At 41.9% G+C, this 12,653-nt stretch overlaps 1 long non-coding RNA gene across 1 annotated transcript; it reads right to left on the bottom strand.

The window, feature by feature from the left end:
• Positions 1 to 3,046: 3,046 nt before the first annotated feature.
• Positions 3,047 to 12,649, bottom strand: LOC116791628. The gene is made up of 4 exons (XR_004358797.1): positions 12,600 to 12,649; positions 11,382 to 11,511; positions 7,328 to 7,490; positions 3,047 to 3,208 (listed from the first exon to the last, which is right to left on the bottom strand). It is a non-coding gene; the product is annotated as an uncharacterized LOC116791628 (long non-coding RNA).
• Between the last annotated feature and the right edge of the window lie 4 nt (positions 12,650 to 12,653).

Here is a 12,653-nt window from a genome sequence, read left to right as displayed (position 1 = left end):
CCTAATGCAAATGCAGTGTATTAAGAGAAGTTCATTGTTACAGATGTACTTTACACAAGCCTGCTGTGCTGATAAAAACAAAACCAAAAAAACAACTGAGAAAACAGTGACACCTTTTCCAGGTGATACTCATGTTGGCAATCACATTCCTTAGTGTCTCTCTCTGACCCAGTTTCTTTCTAGGGATTGAAATCAGCTGTGGCCAGATCTTAAGGTTTATTTGGCTCCAGCTTCATGGCTAGAAGATGTTTTATTCATGTCATTACTAAAATCACTACTTCCATTTAAAATGCTGTCAGACAGCCTGCAGATTCTGCCCATATAGCACAAGCAAAGCAATATTCCTCAAATGAACTGCATTGCACATAGCACTCTTGAAAATCAATTTTTATTGCACATACCATTGATATTTCTTAATTTGAGCAAACAGAAAGTTCAATACCACCATAAAAAAAAAATCTGAATCTGTAAAACACTTCTGTTTCAATACAGAGAGAGAATACTAGTAGTAATTTTAAGACAGGCAATAAGAATTATTTCTGGAATATGATTATCTTCTTCTCAGTTCAATGGGATTCTGCCAATGTCTAGCTTTGAGTGGAGGAATAAAAGAAAAAAAAATCCTACAAACTGCTCAACTGTAATCTCCCTCACCAACTTTTTTGGTTCTTTTAATTGCAAAATTGTAACGACTAGGGATAGATACACGTTATTATAAGAAACCTTTAGCATGCTGTAATATGGATTCAGCTATATGCTTCATTATTTTCTATTGGCTTCATGAGTGTAGTATAAAAAAAAACCAAAAAGGTGGTGAAAATACCAAACAAACAAAATATTCTGGCATTTTTCAAATTATACAATTGTAGTTTTTGGTCAATACTGCTTGAAATTTCCTTCCATTTTACTTTAAAGGCCACTATAAGGGACATTTCTGATATCTCCAGTAGCAGGACAACTGTACGTTTGGGTTCACCTTAGCTAAAGACCTTCAAGAATTCCCCTCCTCAAAGGCTTCCTACTTTTTAAATCAAGTAGGCATCTTAGCAGAACAGGAATTTAACAAACGTGTGCGTTACTGAAGTGCATGTGGGATGACTGTGAACTGCCAACCTTGTCTCCAGTAGCAGATTGTTCAGGAAAATATAAATAAGTAAATTCTAGGGTTGTCCTGAGGTGTTTTAGAGATAACAGGAGCAACACTTGTGCTATTTTAGCCATTTTGTTGTCGAAATGCTGTCACAGTTTAGCAACTCCTAGACATCAGGCAACAGTTCAGCAAACCTCTCTTAGTTTGCAGATTTCTTAAAACCAGGAATGCCAAAGAGTTTTCCTCTGCCAAATTAGGCAAAGTCAGCCAAATGGAAAGGTGTAAATCCTGTCCTCTTGTGTCCCCAGCATCTCTTGCTGTTCTCAGGGCCTGGCAGAGATGGAAGTTGACTGCTATTAGCAACTGTAAAGAGCAGGAGGCATAATGCCAGCTTCTAAATTAAACAAACAAAAATCCTTTTCTTGTGAGCTTTTAAAGACATGTATATTTCTTTCATACCTAGTGCTCAATACATGATCTTATTTAAGTGAGTAGTTGGAAAAGTACCAAAGACTTATACATACTACATTGGCAAAAAAACCCCTGCATTTTTTAATGCAGGATTTATGAAGCCATCTCCCACTCCATCTCTGGGCCAGCCGGGCTATTAGGAGTTGGGAAGATTTTTGACCAGAGTGGAAAGTCCTAAAAATCATTGCATAAGCCCCATCAATCAGCCCAATGCTGGGCCAGTGGCCATAGCAGAAACACATCTAAAGGATTTTTTGATTAGTTAAAATGGTGAGTCATTTAATTGTAGATTTTCACTCAGGGAGAGTGCCATGTGTTTGGGGTTTTTTTGTTTTGGTTTGGTGGGTTGGGTTTTTTTTTTAAATTTAATTTTTATCTAATGCTGCTTTCACATTTCAGAACTACTCTGACTTCTAGGATTTATTCCAATTAACAGACATCCCTTATTCAAATACATCTGTTACTCTTAATAATATATTACAAACACTCTTTCACCATGGGTTAGAGAACACATATACAAATGCACTTCTGAAAGGGAGAGAAATGATTAAAAGTGACTTGTTTACTGGAGTTTTGTGTAATGGTGCATTATATTCAGGAGCTGTGGTATTACCACACACACTTGGGTTCCAGTAAATACAGTACTGGGCTGTTGAAAGAGTGACATGCAGTGCTGACTAACAAGAAAACATGTATAGTTGCCTATGAGAAGAAATGCTATGATATTCCAGAGTTGCTTTTTTTTCCTACACTTTCCAGTTGTAAGAAAACATCCAGAAAGAAGAGAGGTGCAACAAAGTCTGGCTCAGCATATCTTCTGCCAAACTCCTAAAAAACTCATGTGATTTGAAGAGGACTAAATAGCTGAAAAAAACATGTGATGAAACAGGTGCAATTCTTTCCATAGGGAACAGCATTAATTTTCTAGTCACGTTTCCAGAGCCCAAACCATTAACACTTTCTATCTCTCTCGTTGTGTCCTCTTCCACTTTTTCCTAGATATTCATCACCAAAAAAAACCCCAAGCAAGCCAGCCTGCCCTCCATAGAAAGCTATACCACACCAATCAGTCCTGTACATAACTCTGCCAAGCTCTTTCCATGCGTGTCAGCATTAGGTTATGACATTATTTTTAGGATTTTTCCTTGTGATTGAAGCTCTTTGCACCAGCAGGAACTCCCTGCTCCTGGGTGAGCTGCCCCAGCCATCAAGGTCTGTGAAACTGCTGCAGCACTGAATGCAAACCAGAGCAAGGCAGGAGGCTCTCCTTGCTGCAAAGGTGCTACTGTGCCAGATGTCTTACTTTAAAAATATATATATATCTGTGTATATACACACCCCCCGCATACACATGTATGTATGTATTTATTCTCAGTAGGGAGTTTTAGTATGCTTACCAACAATACATAGCTTAAGAACTACCTCCTCATTCATACATATTAGTGAGACATATCTTGAGGAGGCCTTCTAAACTTGAAAGTTCAACATTTAATTAAAAATTAATATGCCTTTCAGGCCTATTTGCACATGAAATCCATTGGAGCCCAGTTGCTGCATGTGGTGAGGTGGTGCCAAGCTGGCTGTCAGATGCACACAGTGCTTGATCAGACTCAGCTGCTGACAGGAGCTTCATCCAAGGTCTTGTATCTGCAGCCATAAGGAAAAAAGATGTCTACTTTAGGTTGGCAGGAATTTAACCATTAGAGCAGGATTTTTACTCACAGTGTTTTCTTCTCAGTATTACACAGTGGGTGGAATACAGAGGATTTTGCTCTGCATTTTAATGAAGACCTGTGGCAATGGCAGAAATTTTCATTCAAGGATTTCCCAGGCCTACAAGAATGACTTGGCTTGAAGGATTGTGTGTCCAAACACAGAGATTACCCAATACAATTTGTACTTTAATGGTGCTCATTAGTCCCAGTCCTATGAATCAAGAGCTCTGTTGGGTAATCTTAATTATATTTTGGTGACATGCATGGATTCAAAAGATTCTTCAGGATTAATTTGAGTACAAAGTGGTACTGGATGGCTATTCGAGAGCTCTGCATCATTTTCCCTTTCTAAAAGATCGTGTAAGGAAATATTTGCAATGTGCAAGAAGACACAGGAATTAAAGGAACAATCCTTAACATTGGATGGATTTTCAAACAGTCATTCCATAAGCAGTACTTGTCAGAAGAGCCCAAGGATCAGGGAGCTTGCATGACAGCAGTGACCTTGCTGCTCAGGACCAGTCACTGTTTTGGCATCAGAATATTCCATTGCTATTCCCACCTCTTTTCCCCAAAGCATGGGAACCAAGGCATATAGCTGAGGATGTTAGCCAACATTAGAAAAACAGCCTCAAAAGATATAAATATTTCTTATTCAATTAAAAATTCTCTCACTTTAGGCATGGAAGCAGGCAATGATCCCATCGAAGAGATCACTCTTTCATATGAGAAAAGAGGTGTCGCCTGAGAACCCCAGCAAGCTCCACACATAAAACTGCATTAGAAATTTTGGTAGCTGGATGTTGCCAAAGGGCAAAACAAGGAATGAAGCTGTTGGCTTATGGGCAGCAAATGGAAGTCTGGTAAGTGGTGGAAGCCCATGTAAGTCAGAGTCTGTCATCTCAATGACCAATCCTTTGAATGACTTGTCATTATAGATTTGGGTTGGCTTTACCTGTGATGTTCCTTCTTGCATCTCTGCTTTCATCTGTGGTTCAGATTATAGTAACTAGCCCATACACGTTACTGGACAGCAGGATTATTGTTGTTTTTGATGTATTACACCATCAGGCAAGCTGTTGGGACAGAACAGCTGTACAAGTTGGAGCTAGTCTCCTCCCAATTAGCTGCTTGGTCGTTCTGCTTCTCAGTTAGAAACTCATATCTCTTCAGCTTTGCATTTGTACTTGCTTATTTCAGCTAACAAAAGAGGATCCAGAGCACAGATCTGTTGGTCAGCAGCTCTGGAGTTACGTGCTGGATCATCTCCTCTATTCCCCATTGAACGGCTCTTCTGTTTTCCCTTTGGAAAATGTGGACACCACTGTTCACTTGCATTACAAGTACCACTTGTGCAGGGCTTTGAAGAGAGGTTACAGCATACTCTGGTAACTTATGCTGACTTTATACAGTGTCCAGGCCCATCAAGCAAAATAAATTAATATTTTAAAATTAACTCACAAATTAGTTTTAATCTGTTTCTCACAAACACTGCCACTGACAAAGTACCATTAGGATGCCTGTCCTTTTGGCTCCTTACCAGCCTGGCAGTCTTTCCTATCAGCTCACACCCACTGCATGCTGTGATGACCATGCTGTGCAGCACAGATTTTCCAGTCAAGGCTCACTTAGAGCTGGTTTATGTGCATTGCAGTGCTTTGGAAATACGCAACTTTACTTTGCCCACTCTGTTAGAGTAGGGAGAAGAAGGGAGAAAAGAAAGGAAGAAACTAGCCAAGCAGCAAGAAAGGAGGTGAGCAAAGCCCCAGCAAGCTCCTTGAGGGGCTGCAGGCACTGCTGTGCATCAGCAGGGAGGACAAAGTGCTCCAGCAGCAGCGTGATCCTGCACACTTTGGAATGGTTCCATCCACACAAACAAATTGTAGGGTACTTGCTGGCCACACAGACAAAATGCAGGGTGCTGCTGAATCCATGTTATTCCATGCAGCCAGAGGTAGCATTGCACTTCTGAGCTGTAGGTCCTATTGCAGTGCAGCTCCCATTTTGCACGTGCATGTACACATCATCCCACTTCACTAATTCCACAGCCAGGTCCCACTGCAAGCCTTGTTTCCCCTGCCCCGCTCCATGAAAGACCAGGATTTGGATTTCCCTGCTTTCAGCAGTGAATGCATCACTGATCATCCTGATCAGGAAAAAAGAGGAGCAAAGCTGGCATTCACACAGCACTAAGGTGTTAGCTGTACTTGCAAAAACATTTTTTTGAAAGGCTAATGATATCTGGATTTGGGAAGCTTTCTGCTATGTCCATTGTGAGGACAATGCCAGTTTCTCAGTGTGTGACAAATCTACACTGGAGCATGGGACACACACTAATTAACTGGTTCTGATCCTACTGGTGGCCTAGAGATGAGCTCAAGGGATTTATCCTGCTTCTTGGACAGCTTTGACACTCTTTGTCAAGTTTATTGTAGCTACAACTAAACTGCTTCATCCATCTGGGGCAGAACTAGTTCAAGCAGACCAGACAGGGGTGCAGATACACATTCTTATTCTAAACAAAATAGCCCTCCAACAAATAATTCATCGTAAAATAAGAGAGACATTTATTCTCTAGCCTTACTCAAAGATACACTATAGTAAACCAGTTTTAATGAAACCAAGAGGTTCAAGTCAACAAGGGAAAACACTGGTTTTGGCAAAAGAAGTTATCAGAGGAAAAATCAATCTCAAGGGAAATCAATCTCAAACAGATGTAGCTCCACAATTAACATTAAAACCCTCAAAATCTCAATTTTAGTTTATCTAGTATTTATATCAGTGCAAAGCCAAGCACAAATCCAAAACCAGAATAAAGACTGCTACTGTCCCTGAATTAATCCATAAGAGCTATTAGATAGCCACAGCAGAGGTCAGAAAGGTGCAAAGCATTTTCAGTAGGTAGCCTGACCTAGTAAGACTTTTTTTTTTACTATTGGTATTTTACAGAAAGGTATTTTCTGTTCCTGAGGATTAGTGTAATCAGCCACAGAAGAAGTCAGACCAACAATTTAAACAGTGTGGTGAATCTTTTTAAACATCTAATGCTGACTGGTTTGGCTGTATTGTTTTGAGCTGGGGGAGATGGGGAGGACTTTCCTGAATTACAATATAATTTCACTCTATAGAAATACACAGTGAAATCAGAATACACAATAAACATCAGAAAGTGCATCCTCAGGTTTTCTTGGTAGCGTAGAGCTTGGCTCTTCTCTCTGCACACCATCTCAACACACTGGGCCTTTCAAGTTTGTTCATTGTGGACTGGATGGAAGGGAGTGGTTTAAGGCTGAAAGGAAAATTATGGAGATTTTGAGGTAATCCTCCGAAAGGATTCGCCAGGGTGACAGCCACTCCCCCATCACACGATGCAGCTACCCTCCAAGTACAAATGTCTGGCTAGTCAGGTGCTGGTTAGATCATCAGCAACACCTCCAGTTTCGAGAGGAGAGATCAAAAAGGAGATTGCAGTTGTAGGCAGAGACACAGGAAACACAGGGCTACCTCCAACTACCTCTTACTAATTGCTATCAGCTAGTCTGTATCTGAGTTTCTTATCCCAGCAGCTCACCCTATACCACAGACAGGTGGGTCACTTTAATTCTCCAGTTAAACCCTTACCCCTTGTACAGCCCCATACAAAAAATAAGGCTGCCCTAACAGTCAAAAAGCACCTATCACCTTCCTCACTCCTGATCACAGCGTTTCTCCCTGTGCAGGAGGAATAGGAACCTTCATCCCACTGTGCCTCTAAAGACCAACGGGCACACACTGGGCACAGAAGCAAGCATTTTGTGCCTTCAGTCTTCCTTTCTCTTCACTAGAATCTAAATTTCTTCCTTAGAACTCTCATTCTTTTAACTCATCAGCCATCCTGCCTTAAACATGTATAAACTCCTGGTTAATAGCCCTTCTACTTGACAAATCAACTCCTTAGAGTTCCTTAGCTGCCTCTCTCAGCCCTTTGGAACTCTCTTGCATTACCATCACAGATTTCCACCTAAATTTTCCAGCAGAGTTTACTACTCCCTATTTAGGATTCCCTACTTACCTTCAAACTTTACTTCTCTTGCTTAAGCAAGGGAATTTTTTTGTATACTTCCTCCTCTTCCCAAAGTGCATCGCTGTTGAAGCTCAGGTCCAGTTCTTCTTGGGGATTATGGGAGCTGTAGTTCTCTGAAAACTCAGACCTAAAGGTGTAGAAGAATTTGTCCCTAATGACAAAAAAGGATAATAAATTCACCTTTGCACAGAATGGATCCAAGTATTTTTCAGCTGAAGTTATTACATGGGATATAGCTCACAGATTCAGCTGAAACGAGGAAAGCCAGAGTAAACATGTATTTGCTGATAATGGTGTGTGAAATCTAAGCATGCTGTATAATTAGAACTATTCAAAAATATTACTTGGAGGAGTAAAAGCAACAAGGAAGCTGAATGTTACATCTGAAGCACCAAGAGAGCATCAGTGGTAGGTGGTTTGGTGGGAAAGAGTAGCCAAGGAGAAAGCTCACTAGAAGACAGAGCTGTTTGATTGGAACAAGGCTGGATGTGATAGAGGCTGGGACATAAAGTAAAGTAAAACCATCAACATATTTAATAAGATTTGCAATTTAACAGTTACAGGTCCTAATACCTGCAGCCACAGGAAACCTGGGTCCACCTCTTAAGCACACTCCCCCAGATATTTAATATAAAGTGATGGAGAATAGCTGGATTATCATTTCCAAAATTAAAGGAGCAACACCTCACAATACAAAAGCCAAATAAAGCTAGAGACAGCACTTACCATTTGTTGCTTTGACATTATCAGGGATGTGCTGCTAAATTGCTTTGGGTTCTTGAACTGGTCCTTGGAGTTTTCTGAGTTGCAGAGCAGATGATAGGTGACACGAATATTATGGGAAAGGCCCTCTCTTTAAAGCACAGGGGAGGGATGCTGCTGGGATGGAAGGGAAATACACCACAGACCCTCACATACAACCTTGTTTAACAGCATGGCCTGCACAGGCTGGTACTGTGCTATTTCTGCATTTGACACAAACACATTAACATTTGCAGTTACTTTTCCAGAGGAAGAAGATGCCAGAAAGTGACCGAACAGCTCCATATGCTAATGTGTTCGAGCTACATGGCTCAGAGTACAATACAGATGCCATAGCATAGCACCAAAGATTGATGAGCCTTGGCTTTTACCCATTTTTGCATTATTCTTGACTGCATTCTTGCAGTCTCCTGGATAACTATGCCGTCTGCGAGCTGCGGCAGAAACGAGCCTGGCCCCAGGCAGTTGAGACAAATGATTCTTTGTAGCTCATGGCAATGATGTTAAAGCTGGAACAAATTTCATTAACTAGCAATCAGAGGGGGAAAATACAAGTAATGAGCAATTTTCTGTGTAGAAAGTAAAGATATTGGATGCTAGCTCTTGAAAATAAGTAGCAATACAAGAGGCAAGCTGAAGAAAATAACCAGAGGAACATGCACCAAGACTTTAACCAGAAAGTTTCATACCAATGTACTTCCTGGGCCAGTTTCTTGTTTGCATGAGACATATTTTCCCGGCTGCAGCCCTGACTCCCCCCAGCTTGGAGGAGTGCCTGGGAAGGGAAGCATCAGGGTGGATCACACAATGGGAGAGCAGAGCTCCATGGCAGCACACGTGGAAAGGCGAGGGAGAGGGAATGATGCCAAAGACTATCCAGCTCTCAGAGCAAATCCTTCACTTCTTCAGTTCCATCCCCATCGGTGTGCTGTGAATAGGTTTTGGACCTGAGCTGGTGACTTTTCCTGTCAGTTTGGCAAAAATGCTTTAAATATTATTGACCTGTCCTCCCATCTCCGACTCAGCTTAACAGATAAGCAGAGGAGCTGGGATTTTGAAAGCTTTCTTGAGGATAAAGTCTATACTAGCACAGTTTCACTGCTGTTTAGTCTACATTAATGTTATTTAAATTTTGCCCAGGGTCTTTAATAAGAGTTCAAATATAACTGTTGGGGGTTTTAAATATGTATTTTGAAAATTGGAGCCATCCAAAATATGCAGGGCAGAACATCTCCTGTGTTTATTTTTATTCCTAATCTAGGCTCTGCATCAGCTGTCTTCATGGTTTGGTAGCGTGAAGTACTGGAAGCCTACCAATACATATATATATATATATATATATATATATATAACTTCCTTTTTGGTTCCCACTGGTGGAAGGACAGATTCTTTTTCCCTTCAAGTCTCTAAAAAGTCACTGTGCAGGCTAATTCAAGACAAATGTGAACACATGATATCCGAACAACGGATGTAAGGCTCTGTTTGAAGGAAGTATGCTGAAAAGGCCTGCGTCCTTAGGGGTCTTCTGTAGGAGAGAGTGCTGGCAACCACTTGGAGAAAGGATTCTGTTACTGCTGTGGTATTTTGGGCTCCAGACTGCAATGTTTAGAATGTGCTCTGCTCAGACGGTTATGGGAGCAGCCCCTCCACCATGGCAACTAACATACGGCTTTGCCTTGTTGATAATGATCACACGACAGAGAGAAACAGAAGAAAAAGGAGGATGGCCTTGCATAGACAGACCATGACGGTCTATGACTGCATTCTCCAAGGCTGTAACCAGAAGCTATAAATTGCTATATTGCATATTTTCACTTCTCATCTAATTGAAAAAGCAGTGTATACAGTTTTGCAGATGGCCCATTTATTTTGCTGAACTACCTAGAGCTCAAGGATGCTGTTTAGAACTGGGTACGAGCACAACAAAAGGCCAGGGGAAATGGGATCTTGATATAATTAATTGTCAGGTATGGATGAGTATCTTTTTTGCAAGGCCACAGCATTACCTTTCTGAATTAATGAATCTTTTGCCACAAAGGCAGAAAAAATATAAGGCACACTTGCTCACAAACTGCCAGGAAGTTTGCAGAATTTTACAGCAGCACAGTCCTTAGCCTGCTGTTTGGACATCCTTCCTCAGCACTGGATGCTGAGTGGGTTATGGGAGGAAGGATAGGCTGTGTGCAGGTGAAGCCCATGGAGGACTTTTCAGCCATACTACACCTGAAGGTATCATGTGCCCTCACAAGAGGAGAGGGACCAGGGGAATTCCAGCACGCAGTTCTCTCTGAACCTATTCCCATCCACCCCATATGCCTTGGGAAGCAAGAAACCCTCTGAAACTAAAGCCATCCTGCTTCAGCCTCTCCTTTACATACCCAAATATACCAGCTCTGCTGCAGCAGGTGGCAATTTGTGTCGATGCCATATGACTGCAACAAGGTCCAGTATAGTCTGGGAGATCTGAATGCACTGCACCAAGGGAGACCACGAACACCATCACCAGAGCACAGCAACAGACTGGAAAGGGGAGTATTGTTGTCTTCATTTTACACAGAGTGGGCTGAGATACAGGAATATGTTGGGTCTTCTGTCTTTGGTTAAAGACTGGTAATTATACACAGAGACAGCTGCTGATCTCAAAATTCTAGGAAGTATTCCATTGTGCCAAAGGAATAAAGAATTTTTAAAGAGTTACACCAGAAGTGTATTATGATTTTTTCTCTCTTACTTTCTGTTCTTTTACTTGGAAGACTTCTGTTATCCACCTAGAGATGACAGAGGTAGCCAAGGGCACATGAAGGACCATGGACTATGAAGAGTGAGCAGCCTTATGATGCACACTAACAATCCTTGCTCAAAGATTCTTTATCCAAATTTCTCTCATAATGACAAACAGACCTGAAAAGACAATTCGCTAACCAAAGAAGGGCAAAACCAATAATAAATTAAATTCCAGTATGAATTACCTCATGCAATACAGATATAGCTTACAGGTACTAATGTACATTTTGGATAGCTTATCTGAATTGCATCTCCAAACCTTTTTGATAGCAGCTAATCTTTGTTATTAAAATCACTGGATTGCTTATTTAGGTGTCACGCACACAATAAGAAAAAGAAAAGTACTAGAAAAATACTAAAGTACTAGAAGAGAAGATAGTAAAGTTCTTACTGTAATTACAAATCCCTCCAGTGACTCATATTTTATAAACTTGAAAAATTACTTTTATTTATGTATAATAGAAATTAATTTACACATTGAAGGCAACAAGCATACCCATAGGATTCTTAGATGATGTGGTGTTTATTCCCCTTAGGTACTGCCAGCCAGGTGAGCAATGGGGATGGGACTGTGGGTCTGGGACCACTTCTTACTCTGCAGCAGATGTGAGTGCTCCTTAGAACCACTGTAGGGACAGAAAACCAGGAGATAGGTCATCTGTTGTGCTGGTCAATGCTAGCTCCAACAGGTGTGTGTTTAAATAAATATTTGATACTGTCCAGGAAATACAGAGGGATTTGTGTATATGTTTCTGTGCTAAACTAGTCCTCTACACACAGCTGTGGGAATACAGCAGGGCACAGACTTTTGTTAGTTCTCTTCCCCTGGGCCTGGCTGCAACCAGGCTTTGGCTAAAGAGACAGCTTTTGAGAAGAGGTTTATTATCACTGAGGTCACAGGAGAGTCACCAATGTGTGTGGGACAGAAAGGGTGGGGGGAGTATAGCGGAGGCTGTGGGATGGCAGGGACAGCACAGGCCTGGTGGAAGGGCTGTGATCACTAAAAAAACAGCACCCTGCCTGGTGTAGGACTTAGATCCAGGTTTCTGATGTCCCTGCTGAACACGTACAGCACTGGAGGACTGAGCAACCACAGAGAGAGCCATGAGCACAGTGCCTCAGAATCGCCACACCAAGAGAAAAACCCTCCCTGCCAGACTGGTACAGAGCCCTAGCTCAGTACACAGTCCTCTGTAGTGTCCAACAGCCCCTGCACCAAACAGCAGACGAGGTGGGTGACACGGGCTTCCACCACCCACAGGGCTGCCTGTCCCAGTCTGGCTGACAGAGGACAGAAGCTCATCTTTATCAAGGGGAGAGGGTTTTTCCCCAAATAGTTTTCCTCTCAGGACCCACTCAAAAGTGACCTACAAACAATTCTTCCAAAAATAAACCTAGGAAATGAGGTAACTCTGCCAAGCACTAAACCCCATGAATTCATTGCACCTAACACCAATCACTGTGTTCCTCTTAACACTCCTGCTGCTGTCCTTTCCTCTTGGACAGGCTGGGCAGCTGCAGACACAGCCTGGATGATGGCAGTCACATGCAGGGAGCTTCATGTCCTGCTTCTTGTCAGGCCTATGATAGCAACTCGCAACGCAAGGCTGAGTTGAATGCAAGATTCTGCTTCTTCCTACAAGCCTCCTGTCCTTGGGCAGCAGTGCCTATTGCCTTCCCCATTAGCAGTCCTAAGAAAGCCTTGGCCAGAAACCTTCTCTGTTCCTGTCACTCTCCCGGCTCTTTGCCCCAGTGGGGTCTCAGGAGA

Source organism: Chiroxiphia lanceolata, chromosome 10 (genome assembly GCF_009829145.1).
Source record: "Chiroxiphia lanceolata isolate bChiLan1 chromosome 10, bChiLan1.pri, whole genome shotgun sequence".
Classification (NCBI taxonomy): Eukaryota; Metazoa; Chordata; class Aves; order Passeriformes; family Pipridae; genus Chiroxiphia; species Chiroxiphia lanceolata.
The sequence above is the reverse complement of the archived record's forward strand: the minus strand, read 5'-3'. Positions and strand labels throughout refer to the sequence as shown.